Source organism: Sturnus vulgaris, unplaced genomic scaffold, assembly GCF_052056855.1.
Source record: "Sturnus vulgaris isolate bStuVul1 unplaced genomic scaffold, bStuVul1.hap1 Scaffold_157, whole genome shotgun sequence".
NCBI classification, from domain to species: Eukaryota; Metazoa; Chordata; class Aves; order Passeriformes; family Sturnidae; genus Sturnus; species Sturnus vulgaris.
The window spans coordinates 7,347,501-7,362,500 of record NW_028276074.1 but is presented as its reverse complement, the minus strand read 5'-3'; positions in this window follow the sequence as shown (position 1 = coordinate 7,362,500).

The window sequence follows — 15,000 nt, the reverse complement described above, 5'->3', positions numbered from 1 at the left end:
GCACCCACGGGACGCTAAACTCGGACCAGGGCCAGCGCCGGCACCTCGCGTGGTTTTAAGGACACCTTGAGTGCTCACGGGGCCACGCGGCCATCACACAGCCTGGGACGGTAAAGATGTTCCTTCCCCGGCAAGCGGAAGGAGCGACACCTCGCCTGCGACGGGAAGCGAATTGGACAGGAGACCGCCCTGCTCGAGGGACCGGACACCACCGAGACTTCGCCCGGAGGAGCCGGCCCGCCGGGGGCCCTTTCCGACGCGACCCGAAAAGCCTCATCGATCGGACGGGGACAGAAAGAAAAGCAGCCGCGGGGCAACGGGGAGCCCCCGCGGCCGCGGGTTCCTGGGACAACGGCAACGGAGCAGGGCTCCAACATGCGTGCGAGCGGGACACGTCCCCGAGAGGCCCTCCCTTGGCGCCGCCGAGCCTCCCCGACGCTCCCTAGGCCCCCGACGCCGGCGGGCCGCTTGCAACCTTCGGGATCGATCACGCAGCAGAGGAAGAGAGCGGGGGGTGCCGCCACCCGCCCGCGGGCCGCAAGACAACGGAAAACGGAGCAGCTGCCACCGACCACGCCGCGGGCCACCGGCTTTCGCCCGCCTCGCAGCGATCGGCTTCCCACCCGGAAAAAAAGCCGGGGGGAAGGGCAAGCCACCGCACCAAAAAAAAAACTAAAAAAAAAAGCACGCCATGCGTCGCACGACCCGTGCTAGCCACGGGGGTCACGAGCCAGGGGTGGGGGCGAGAACGCGCCTCTCAACTCCTCCCGTAAAACCCCTCCAACCACCGGACATACGGTCTCTTTTCTCACTCGCCAACACAGCCAGCCCTTCTCTCTCGCCTTTCGCTTTCGCTTCGGTGGCGGCCCGTGACCCTTCGTCAGCGCGCGCTTCTCGGTGCCGCGGCTTAGGGCCGCGAGAGAAAAAGAACGGAGGCCGGGCGGGCACCCCCACACTGCCCCGCACACCGGGCACGCTTTAATAAAAAAGAACGGAGCCGCTCGCAAAACCCAGCCCCCGCCGGCAACGGCAACCACGGCAGCCGGGGCAGGCCAGACACCACGGGCCGCCCCGGCACGGTGCCTCGATCGCGCCCGGCCGATACCGAGAAAGGGCGAGGCGCCGCCGCCCCGCCCACGACACACTCTCGGGGGCTCACTCGCTCGCTCGCTCTCTGTTGGGTTGCGGGGTCCGTCCTGGGGGGGGGGACACGGCCGGCCACCGCGGCCGACCGCCGCCCCGGAAAAATTCTGCCCGCTACACGCGGGTCCCCGGCTTAGGGCCGAGGAAGGGGGACGACTTCAACAACACACGGCAGGGCCGGACACTCCCGTCACCGAGCCCCCCTTCGCAGGCAAGCAAGCGAAGCCGAGAGGCGAGGCCACACGCCCCACTGCATGTCCCCCGCTGCCCTTTCGATACGGACACAACTCTGGCAACACAGGTCGGGAGCGGGAAACGAGGCGCAGCCAACCTCGGCCAAGCGAGCCACGCCCGGGGGGCTCTCGGGGAGGGGGGCCAGGGAAAGCCCGGGCAGGCTCAACACAACCCCGGGCCGGCCCCACAGAAATCCAGCCCCGGCTGCCGGCCACCAGCGTGCACCGGGACCGACAGCCGAAGAAATGCCGCACCCGGCGAGCGGGCGGGGCCCCGGCTTAAGGCCGGGCAGAAAAGGGGCGAGGCGCCGCCGCCTCGCCCGCCACCATCCCCGGGGGAGCGAGCAGGCGCCCGGCTCCCCGTTGTCACGAAACCGGCAGCAGCCGGGCCGGAGCGGGACACACTCGCGGCTTTCTCGCCCTCTCTCTGGGCCTTTTTCTCGCTTCTCCCCCGCCTGGAACAACGCAGCCTCGCCTGGGCCGGGGGAGCGCGGTGGCTCTCGGATCGCATCGCTCTCTCTGGGGGCTTTCTCGCTTCTCCCCCGGACTGAACACGCAGCCTCGGCCTGGGCCGGGGAGCGGCTCTCGGATCGCATCGGTCTCTCTGGGGGCTTTCTCGCTTCTCCCCCGACTGAGCACGCAGCCTCGCCTGGGCCGGGGAGCGGCTCTCGGATCGCATCGGTCTCTCTCTCTGGGCTAACCTGTCCCAGTCGAACTGGGTAAGACGGGAAGCCGGACGAAGCCACGCGACTCGCCCCGACATCGGCGGTGTTCTTCTGGCCCTGGCGACCGCACGCGCGTCCGCCCTTCTCCGCCACGGACACAGGCACGGCAACAGCCTGTGGGGATACGGCCCGTCACCTCGTTCCCATAATACGGACAGATGGGCCCGAAGCGGCGGAGGCCGGAAAGAGAACCGATGTACGTGACCGAGGGGGCGCAGTGGCGCACGCCGCCTTCTACGATGACATAGCCGGAGGCAGCGAGAAACAGCGACCCCTTGGAGTACTTCCAGGCCGGCGGCGGACAACAGGTCTACCAGCCATGAAACGGGCAACAGGTCTACCGACGGCTTGCTGCGGACAACAGGTCTACCCAGCCATGAAACGGGCAACAGGTCTACCAAGCTGCGGACACCAGGTCTACCCAGGGCATGCTGCGGACAACAGGTCTACCCACGGCTTGCTGCGGACAACAGGTCTACCCAGCTGCGGACACCAGGTCTACCCAGGGCATGAAACGGGCAACAGGTCTACCAAGCTGCGGACACCAGGTCTACCCAGGGCATGCTGCGGACACCAGGTCTACCCACGGCTTGCTGCGGACACCAGGTCTACCCAGCCATGAAACGGGCAACAGGTCTACCAAGCTGCGGACACCAGGTCTACCCAGGGCATGCTGCGGACACCAGGTCTACCCACGGCTTGCTGCGGACACCAGGTCTACCCAGCCATGAAACGGGCAACAGGTCTACCAAGCTGCGGACACCAGGTCTACCCAGGGCATGCTGCGGACACCAGGTCTACCCACGGCTTGCTGCGGACACCAGGTCTACCCAGCCATGAAACGGGCAACAGGTCTACCAAGCTGCGGACACCAGGTCTACCCAGGGCATGCTGCGGACACCAGGTCTACCCAGCCATGAAACGGGCAACAGGTCTACTCACGGCTTGCTGCGGACAACAGGTCTACCCAGCCATGAAACGGGCAACAGGTCTACCAAGCTGCGGACAACAGGTCTACCCAGGGCATGCTGCGGACACCAGGTCTACCCACTCAATGCTGCGGACAACAGGTCTACCCAGGCATGAATCGGGCAACAGGTCTACCAAGCTCCGGACACCAGGTCTACCCACGGCTTGCTGCGGACAACAGGTCTACCCAGCCATGAAACGGGCAACAGGTCTACCAAGCTGCGGACACCAGGTCTACCCAGGGCATGCTGCGGACACCAGGTCTACCCACGGCTTGCTGCGGACAACAGGTCTACCCAGGCATGAATCGGGCAACAGGTCTACCAAGCTCCGGACACCAGGTCTACCCACGGCTTGCTGCGGACAACAGGTCTACCCAGCCATGAAACGGGCAACAGGTCTACCAAGCTGCGGACACCAGGTCTACCCAGGGCATGCTGCGGACACCAGGTCTACCCAGCCATGAAACGGGCAACAGGTCTACTCACGGCTTGCTGCGGACACCAGGTCTACCCAGCCATGAAACGGGCAACAGGTCTACCAAGCTGCGGACACCAGGTCTACCCACGGCTTGCTGCGGACAACAGGTCTACCCAGGCATGAATCGGGCAACAGGTCTACTCACGGCTTGCTGCGGACACCAGGTCTACCCAGCCATGAAACGGGCAACAGGTCTACCAAGCTGCGGACACCAGGTCTACCCAGGGCATGCTGCGGACACCAGGTCTACCCACGGCTTGCTGCGGACAACAGGTCTACCCAGGCATGAATCGGGCAACAGGTCTACCAAGCTGCGGACACCAGGTCTACCCAGGGCATGCTGCGGACACCAGGTCTACCCACGGCTTGCTGCGGACAACAGGTCTACCAACTCAATGCTGCGGACAACAGGTCTACCCAGCCATGAAACGGGCAACAGGTCTACCAAGCTGCGGACACCAGGTCTACCCACGGCTTGCTGCGGACAACAGGTCTACCCAGCCATGAAACGGGCAACAGGTCTACCAAGCTGCGGACACCAGGTCTACCCAGCCATGAAACGGGCAACAGGTCTACTCACTCAATGCTGCGGACACCAGGTCTACCCAGCCATGAAACGGGCAACAGGTCTACCAACTCAATGCTGCGGACAACAGGTCTACCCAGCCATGAAACGGGCAACAGGTCTACCAAGCTGCGGACACCAGGTCTACCCACGGCTTGCTGCGGACAACAGGTCTACCCAGGCATGAATCGGGCAACAGGTCTACCAAGCTGCGGACACCAGGTCTACCCACGGCTTGCTGCGGACACCAGGTCTACCCAGCCATGAAACGGGCAACAGGTCTACCAAGCTGCGGACACCAGGTCTACCCAGGGCATGCTGCGGACACCAGGTCTACCCAGCCATGAAACGGGCAACAGGTCTACCAAGCTGCGGACAACAGGTCTACCCAGGGCATGCTGCGGACAACAGGTCTACCCAGCCATGAAACGGGCAACAGGTCTACTCACGGCTTGCTGCGGACACCAGGTCTACCCAGCCATGAAACGGGCAACAGGTCTACCAAGCTGCGGACACCAGGTCTACCCAGGGCATGCTGCGGACACCAGGTCTACCCACGGCTTGCTGCGGACACCAGGTCTACCCAGCCATGAAACGGGCAACAGGTCTACCAGGCTGCGGACACCAGGTCTACCCAGGGCATGCTGCGGACACCAGGTCTACCCACGGCTTGCTGCGGACAACAGGTCTACCCAGCCATGAAACGGGCAACAGGTCTACCAAGCTGCGGACACCAGGTCTACCCAGGGCATGCTGCGGACACCAGGTCTACCCAGCCATGAAACGGGCAACAGGTCTACTCACGGCTTGCTGCGGACACCAGGTCTACCCAGCCATGAAACGGGCAACAGGTCTACCAAGCTGCGGACACCAGGTCTACCCACGGCTTGCTGCGGACAACAGGTCTACCCAGGCATGAATCGGGCAACAGGTCTACTCACGGCTTGCTGCGGACACCAGGTCTACCCAGCCATGAAACGGGCAACAGGTCTACCAAGCTGCGGACACCAGGTCTACCCAGGGCATGCTGCGGACACCAGGTCTACCCACGGCTTGCTGCGGACAACAGGTCTACCCAGGCATGAATCGGGCAACAGGTCTACCAAGCTGCGGACACCAGGTCTACCCAGGGCATGCTGCGGACACCAGGTCTACCCACGGCTTGCTGCGGACAACAGGTCTACCAACTCAATGCTGCGGACAACAGGACTACCCAGCCATGAAACGGGCAACAGGTCTACCAAGCTGCGGACACCAGGTCTACCCACGGCTTGCTGCGGACAACAGGTCTACCCAGCCATGAAACGGGCAACAGGTCTACCAAGCTGCGGACACCAGGTCTACCCAGCCATGAAACGGGCAACAGGTCTACTCACTCAATGCTGCGGACACCAGGTCTACCCAGCCATGAAACGGGCAACAGGTCTACCAACTCAATGCTGCGGACAACAGGTCTACCCAGCCATGAAACGGGCAACAGGTCTACCAAGCTGCGGACACCAGGTCTACCCACGGCTTGCTGCGGACAACAGGTCTACCCAGGCATGAATCGGGCAACAGGTCTACCAAGCTGCGGACACCAGGTCTACCCACGGCTTGCTGCGGACACCAGGTCTACCCAGCCATGAAACGGGCAACAGGTCTACCAAGCTGCGGACACCAGGTCTACCCAGGGCATGCTGCGGACACCAGGTCTACCCAGCCATGAAACGGGCAACAGGTCTACCAAGCTGCGGACAACAGGTCTACCCAGGGCATGCTGCGGACAACAGGTCTACCCAGCCATGAAACGGGCAACAGGTCTACTCACGGCTTGCTGCGGACACCAGGTCTACCCAGCCATGAAACGGGCAACAGGTCTACCAAGCTGCGGACACCAGGTCTACCCAGGGCATGCTGCGGACACCAGGTCTACCCACGGCTTGCTGCGGACACCAGGTCTACCCAGCCATGAAACGGGCAACAGGTCTACCAGGCTGCGGACACCAGGTCTACCCAGGGCATGCTGCGGACACCAGGTCTACCCACGGCTTGCTGCGGACAACAGGTCTACCCAGCCATGAAACGGGCAACAGGTCTACCAAGCTGCGGACACCAGGTCTACCCAGGGCATGCTGCGGACAACAGGTCTACCCAGCCATGAAACGGGCAACAGGTCTACTCACGGCTTGCTGCGGACAACAGGTCTACCCAGCCATGAAACGGGCAACAGGTCTACCAAGCTGCGGACACCAGGTCTACCCAGGGCATGCTGCGGACACCAGGTCTACCCACGGCTTGCTGCGGACACCAGGTCTACCCAGCCATGAAACAGGCAACAGGTCTACCAAGCTGCGGACACCAGGTCTACCCAGCCATGAAACGGGCAACAGGTCTACCAAGCTGCGGACACCAGGTCTACCCAGGGCATGCTGCGGACACCAGGTCTACCAACTCAATGCTGCGGACACCAGGTCTACCCAGCCATGAAACGGGCAACAGGTCTACCAAGCTGCGGACACCAGGTCTACCCAGGGCATGCTGCGGACACCAGGTCTACCAACTCAATGCTGCGGACACCAGGTCTACCCAGCCATGAAACGGGCAACAGGTCTACCAACTCAATGCTGCGGGCAACAGGTCTACCCAGGCATGAATCGGGCAACAGGTCTACCAAGCTGCGGACACCAGGTCTACCCAGGGCATGAAACGGGCAACAGGTCTACCAAGCTGCGGACACCAGGTCTACCCAGGGCATGCTGAGGACACCAGGTCTACCCACGGCTTGCTGCGGACAACAGGTCTACCCAGCCATGAAACGGGCAACAGGTCTACCAAGCTGCGGACACCAGGTCTACCCAGGGCATGCTGCGGACACCAGGTCTACCCACGGCTTGCTGCGGACACCAGGTCTACCCAGCCATGAAACGGGCAACAGGTCTACCAAGCTGCGGACACCAGGTCTACCCAGGGCATGCTGCGGACACCAGGTCTACCCACGGCTTGCTGCGGACACCAGGTCTACCCAGCCATGAAACGGGCAACAGGTCTACTCACGGCTTGCTGCGGACACCAGGTCTACCCAGCCATGAAACGGGCAACAGGTCTACCAAGCTGCGGACACCAGGTCTACCCAGGGCATGCTGCGGACACCAGGTCTACCCACTCAATGCTGCGGACAACAGGTCTACCCAGGCATGAATCGGGCAACAGGTCTACCAAGCTCCGGACACCAGGTCTACCCACGGCTTGCTGCGGACAACAGGTCTACCCAGCCATGAAACGGGCAACAGGTCTACCCACTCAATGCTGCGGACAACAGGTCTACCCAGCCATGAAACGGGCAACAGGTCTACCAAGCTGCGGACACCAGGTCTACCCAGGGCATGCTGCGGACACCAGGTCTACCCAGCCATGAAACGGGCAACAGGTCTACTCACGGCTTGCTGCGGACAACAGGTCTACCCAGCCATGAAACGGGCAACAGGTCTACCAAGCTGCGGACACCAGGTCTACCCAGGGCATGCTGCGGACACCAGGTCTACCCAGCCATGAAACGGGCAACAGGTCTACTCACGGCTTGCTGCGGACAACAGGTCTACCCAGCCATGAAACGGGCAACAGGTCTACCAAGCTGCGGACAACAGGTCTACCCAGGGCATGCTGCGGACAACAGGTCTACCCAGCCATGAAACGGGCAACAGGTCTACTCACGGCTTGCTGCGGACACCAGGTCTACCCAGCCATGAAACGGGCAACAGGTCTACCAAGCTGCGGACACCAGGTCTACCCAGGGCATGCTGCGGACACCAGGTCTACCCACGGCTTGCTGCGGACACCAGGTCTACCCAGCCATGAAACAGGCAACAGGTCTACCAAGCTGCGGACACCAGGTCTACCCAGCCATGAAACGGGCAACAGGTCTACCAAGCTGCGGACACCAGGTCTACCCAGGGCATGCTGCGGACACCAGGTCTACCAACTCAATGCTGCGGACAACAGGTCTACCCAGCCATGAAACGGGCAACAGGTCTACCAAGCTGCGGACACCAGGTCTACCCAGGGCATGCTGCGGACACCAGGTCTACCAACTCAATGCTGCGGACACCAGGTCTACCCAGCCATGAAACGGGCAACAGGTCTACCAACTCAATGCTGCGGGCAACAGGTCTACCCAGGCATGAATCGGGCAACAGGTCTACCAAGCTGCGGACACCAGGTCTACCCAGGGCATGAAACGGGCAACAGGTCTACCAAGCTGCGGACACCAGGTCTACCCAGGGCATGCTGAGGACAACAGGTCTACCCACGGCTTGCTGCGGACAACAGGTCTACCCAGCCATGAAACGGGCAACAGGTCTACCAAGCTGCGGACACCAGGTCTACCCAGGGCATGCTGCGGACACCAGGTCTACCCACGGCTTGCTGCGGACACCAGGTCTACCCAGCCATGAAACGGGCAACAGGTCTACCAAGCTGCGGACACCAGGTCTACCCAGGGCATGCTGCGGACACCAGGTCTACCCACGGCTTGCTGCGGACACCAGGTCTACCCAGCCATGAAACGGGCAACAGGTCTACCAAGCTGCCGACACCAGGTCTACCCAGGGCATGCTGCGGACACCAGGTCTACCCAGCCATGAAACGGGCAACAGGTCTACTCACGGCTTGCTGCGGACACCAGGTCTACCCAGCCATGAAACGGGCAACAGGTCTACCAAGCTGCGGACAACAGGTCTACCCAGGGCATGCTGCGGACACCAGGTCTACCCACTCAATGCTGCGGACAACAGGTCTACCCAGGCATGAATCGGGCAACAGGTCTACCAAGCTGCGGACACCAGGTCTACCCACGGCTTGCTGCGGACAACAGGTCTACCCAGCCATGAAACGGGCAACAGGTCTACCAAGCTGCGGACACCAGGTCTACCCACGGCTTGCTGCGGACACCAGGTCTACCCAGCCATGAAACGGGCAACAGGTCTACTCACGGCTTGCTGCGGACAACAGGTCTACCCTGCCATGAAACGGGCAACAGGTCTACCAAGCTGCGGACACCAGGTCTACCCAGGGCATGCTGCGGACACCAGGTCTACCCACTCAATGCTGCGGACAACAGGTCTACCCAGCCATGAATCGGGCAACAGGTCTACCAAGCTCCGGACACCAGGTCTACCCACGGCTTGCTGCGGACAACAGGTCTACCCAGCCATGAAACGGGCAACAGGTCTACCAAGCTGCGGACACCAGGTCTACCCAGGGCATGCTGCGGACACCAGGTCTACCCACGGCTTGCTGCGGACACCAGGTCTACCCAGCCATGAAACGGGCAACAGGTCTACCAAGCTGCGGACACCAGGTCTACCCAGGGCATGCTGCGGACACCAGGTCTACCCAGCCATGAAACGGGCAACAGGTCTACTCACGGCTTGCTGCGGACAACAGGTCTACCCAGCCATGAAACGGGCAACAGGTCTACCAAGCTGCGGACAACAGGTCTACCCAGGGCATGCTGCGGACACCAGGTCTACCCACTCAATGCTGCGGACAACAGGTCTACCCAGGCATGAATCGGGCAACAGGTCTACCAAGCTCCGGACACCAGGTCTACCCACGGCTTGCTGCGGACAACAGGTCTACCCAGCCATGAAACGGGCAACAGGTCTACCAAGCTGCGGACACCAGGTCTACCCAGGGCATGCTGCGGACACCAGGTCTACCCAGCCATGAAACGGGCAACAGGTCTACTCACGGCTTGCTGCGGACAACAGGTCTACCCAGCCATGAAACGGGCAACAGGTCTACCAAGCTGCGGACACCAGGTCTACCCAGGGCATGCTGCGGACACCAGGTCTACCCACGGCTTGCTGCGGACACCAGGTCTACCCAGCCATGAAACGGGCAACAGGTCTACCAAGCTGCGGACACCAGGTCTACCCAGGGCATGCTGCGGACAACAGGTCTACCCACGGCTTGCTGCGGACAACAGGTCTACCCAGCCATGAAACGGGCAACAGGTCTACCAAGCTGCGGACACCAGGTCTACCCAGGGCATGCTGCGGACACCAGGTCTACCCAGCCATGAAACGGGCAACAGGTCTACTCACGGCTTGCTGCGGACACCAGGTCTACCCAGCCATGAAACGGGCAACAGGTCTACCAACTCAATGCTGCGGACACCAGGTCTACCCAGCCATGAAACGGGCAACAGGTCTACCAAGCTGCGGACACCAGGTCTACCCAGGGCATGCTGCGGACACCAGGTCTACCCACGGCTTGCTGCGGACACCAGGTCTACCCAGCCATGAAACGGGCAACAGGTCTACCAAGCTGCGGACACCAGGTCTACCCAGGGCATGCTGCGGACACCAGGTCTACCCACTCAATGCTGCGGACAACAGGTCTACCCAGCCATGAATCGGGCAACAGGTCTACCAAGCTGCGGACACCAGGTCTACCCACGGCTTGCTGCGGACAACAGGTCTACCCAGCCATGAAACGGCACCAGGTCTACTCACGGCTTGCTGCGGACACCAGGTCTACCCAGCCATGAAACGGGCAACAGGTCTACCAAGCTGCGGACACCAGGTCTACCCAGCCATGAAACGGGCAACAGGTCTACCAACTCAATGCTGCGGACAACAGGTCTACCCAGCCATGAAACGGGCAACAGGTCTACCAAGCTGCGGACACCAGGTCTACCCACGGCTTGCTGCGGACACCAGGTCTACCAACTCAATGCTGCGGACACCAGGTCTACCCAGCCATGAAACGGGCAACAGGTCTACCAAGCTGCGGACACCAGGTCTACCCACGGCTTGCTGCGGACAACAGGTCTACCCAGCCATGAAACGGGCAACAGGTCTACCAAGCTGCGGACACCAGGTCTACCCAGGGCATGCTGCGGACGCCAGGTCTACCCAGCCATGAAACGGGCAACAGGTCTACCAAGCTGCGGACACCAGGTCTACCCAGGGCATGCTGCGGACACCAGGTCTACCAACTCAATGCTGCGGACACCAGGTCTACCCAGCCATGAAACGGGCAACAGGTCTACCAAGCTGCGGACACCAGGTCTACCCAGGGTATGTAGCGGACACCAGGTCTACCAACTCAATGCTGCGGACAACAGGTCTACCCAGCCATGAAACGGGCAACAGGTCTACCAAGCTGCGGACACCAGGTCTACCCACGGCTTGCTGCGGACAACAGGTCTACCCAGCCATGAAACGGGCAACAGGTCTACCCACTCAATGCTGCGGACAACAGGTCTACCCAGCCATGAAACGGGCAACAGGTCTACCAAGCTGCGGACACCAGGTCTACCCAGGGCATGCTGCGGACAACAGGTCTACCCAGCCATGAAACGGGCAACAGGTCTACTCACGGCTTGCTGCGGACAACAGGTCTACCCAGCCATGAAACGGGCAACAGGTCTACCAAGCTGCGGACACCAGGTCTACCCAGGGCATGCTGCGGACACCAGGTCTACCCAGCCATGAAACGGGCAACAGGTCTACTCACGGCTTGCTGCGGACACCAGGTCTACCCAGCCATGAAACGGGCAACAGGTCTACCAAGCTGCGGACACCAGGTCTACCCAGCCATGAAACGGGCAACAGGTCTACCAAGCTGCGGACACCAGGTCTACCCAGGGCATGCTGCGGACACCAGGTCTACCAACTCAATGCTGCGGACAACAGGTCTACCCAGCCATGAAACGGGCAACAGGTCTACCAAGCTGCGGACACCAGGTCTACCCAGGGCATGCTGCGGACACCAGGTCTACCAACTCAATGCTGCGGACAACAGGTCTACCCAGCCATGAAACGGGCAACAGGTCTACCAAGCTGCGGACACCAGGTCTACCCACGGCTTGCTGCGGACACCAGGTCTACCCAGCCATGAAACGGGCAACAGGTCTACCAAGCTGCGGACACCAGGTCTACCCAGGGCATGCTGCGGACACCAGGTCTACCCACGGCTTGCTGCGGACCACAGGTCTACCCACTCCAAGCTGCGGACACCAGGTCTAACTACTCCATTACGCGGACAACAGGTCTACCCACTCCATGCGGCGGACAACATGTCTACCCGCTCCATGCTGCGGACACCAGGTCTGCCCACGCCGTGATGCGGACCACAGGTCTACCTTCGCCATGCTGCACGCAGCCCGGGTCGCACCGGAGCTAGGTAGACCCGGTCGCCGCGGCCGTCGCAGCGCCCTCGCCCTCGACGGCGGACCCACGCCGCCGGTCCCGGAGGCGGGTAGACCTGGTCGCCGCGGCCACGGCGGCCGCCCATCCCGGAGCCCAGTAGACCTGGCCGCCGCGGGACCGGCCAAGTTTCCCGGAGTCGTGTAGACCTGGTCGTCGCGGCCACGGCCGCCGCCGCTGCGCCTTCGCCGGCGACGGCGGTCCCACGCCACCGGCCCCGGAGCCGCGTCGACCTGGCCGCCGCGGGACGGGCCACGTTTCGCGGATCCGGGTAGACGAGGCATCCTTGTACCATCTCGGAGCCGGGGAAACCCCACAGCCTCTTAACGCTCCGGAGCCCAAGTGCTCCAGCAGCCTTGCCCCGCCCGGCAGAATCGATTTCAAGACCAAGACATATTTTCGACAACATTTTATTTCATCATTTCATTTCATTTCTTTTCATTTCATTTTATTATTTTATTTTATTTCGTTTTGTTTTGTTTTGTTTTGTTTTGTTTTGATTTGATTTGATTTGATTTGTTTCATTTCCTCTTTGCCTTTTTTGAATGATTGCCTCTTCTATTTACTCGGAAAGAAAATCTTTTCCGGAAAACAAAACTCTTGCCAAATCTTATTTGTGATCCCTTTGGGCCCACAGCCGAGCTGACGGAGGGCCTGTGCCCGGTTCTCGCCCTGCTGACACACTGACCCCCCCAAACGGCGTCCTCCCTACCCCACGCCTCCTCCCCCGTCCCCCAGAGACCCTACCTACAGAGCCCCCCCCCCCCACAAAACAGAACCTCACGGGCCGCAGCACAGCCAGGGGAAGCACGTACGTGCAGCGAAACTCGGCCCAAAGCCGCCGCGCCCTGGCACAACTCGCCCTGCCCCTTCCCGCCCCACGGAGGCGGCTGCATCGAGGCGACCGGCGCCGCCGTCGGCAAGCGGGTGGCCGCTTTCGGGCCGGTTCTTCCGCGGAAGGTCTGCAGAGCTCTTGGGGCCTCGGCGCGGGTTTGGGGGGCCGTGAGGGCTCGCTGTCGAGGCGCCCGGGGCCGGCACGAAGCCGCCTGCCCTCTCCCTGTCCCTGCCCCGTCTTCCGCAGCCACCCATTAACGCTGGGGGCGAGCCCGCCCTCCGCCATCAACCTCCCATGCAGCGCTTTCAGACTTTCCCCGCCCCTGCCCATTGTCGGCTGGGGGCGCCCTGCCCCCCGCCGTCAGCCTCCCTGGCAGCGCTTTCAGACTCTCTCGGGCCCCTGCCCATTGTCGGCTGGGGGCGCCCCGCCCCCCGCCCTTAGCCTCCCTGGCAGCGCTTTCAGACTGCCTCGGGCCCTGCCCATTGTCGGTTGGGGGCGCCCCGCCCCCCGCCCTCAGCCTCCCTGGCAGCGCTTTCAGACGGTCTCGTGCCCTGCCCATTGTCGGTTGGGGGCGACCCCGCCCTCCGCCATCAGCCTCCCTGGCAGCGCTTTCAGACTGCCTCGGGCCCTGCCCATTGTCGGTTGGGGGCGACCCCGCCCTCCGCCATCAGCCTCCCTGGCAGCACTTTCAGCCTCTTCCTGCCCCCGCCCACGGTCCCACCGGGCAGTTTACACGGCGGCGGCGGGAGGCTGATGCCGAGGTCGGCAGGCGGAGAGCCTGGTGCACAAGCAGGGATGGCGGCGGGATGATTGGCGCCGTCTGTCCCTGGCCAAAGAAGCTCTCTGTTCAGCTTTCTCGGAGCCTTTTGCTTGGGTGGCGTTCCTTCCTCCTCCGCCCCGGCGCCGCTCAAGCCTGCGGCAGGGCGGCAGCGCGGCGGGTGGGCGGCCGGGGGGAGGGGGGAGGGGGGGGGGAGGGAGGGAGCGCGCGAGCGAGCGAGCGAGCGAGCGCGCTGCAGAAATGAAGCCCGGAGCAGGGCCGCGGTCCATTCGAGCACGGGGAGGGGGCGCGACAACGCTGCCTGCTCCTGTCGGGGAGCGCTTGGGGAAGTGGGGTGCCGGCACCATGACGGCGGAGCGGACAGGGGCCGCGGCTGGGGAAGAGGCCGGCGGAGCTCGCCAGTGGATGCTGGCGCACGGAGCCGGCAGGGACACCTGGGCACGGCTGGGACCGAAAGTCGCCCGCCTTCACGCCCCGCCTTTCGCCGGGGGGAAGAAGACGCGAGAGCAGGGCTGCCTGCTGGGCTGCCAGTGCCCGCGGTCATGCCGGACGTGCAGGCCGACCGCCGAAGGCGTGCTCGCCGCTGCAGAGACGACAAGGGGGCCGCGCGTCCGATGGAAGAGACGGGGCGCCATCGCGCGGCGGCCGGGCTGCAAGGCCGGCCGACGGTAACAGGACTACCACGCCGCGGGCGGCCACAGACAAAGACCGGCCGAGGGCAACAGGTCTACCCAGCATTATGCCGGCCGGTACCAGGGCCGGCCGAGGGCAACAGGTCTACCCAGCATTAGGCCAGCCGGAAAGACGGCCGGCAGAGGGCAACAGGTCTACCCAGCATTAGGCCGCCACGTCCAAAGGCCGGCCGAGGGCAACAGGTCTACCCAGCATTCGGCTGGCCGGTAACACGGCGGGCCGAGGGCAACAGGTCTACCCAGCATTAGGCCGGCCGGTAACACTGCCGGCCGAGGGCAACAGGTCTACCCAGCATTAGGCCGCCACGTCCAAAGGCCGGCCGAGGGCAACAGGTCTACCCAGCATTAGGCCGCCACGTCCAAAGGCCGGCCGAGGGCAACAGGT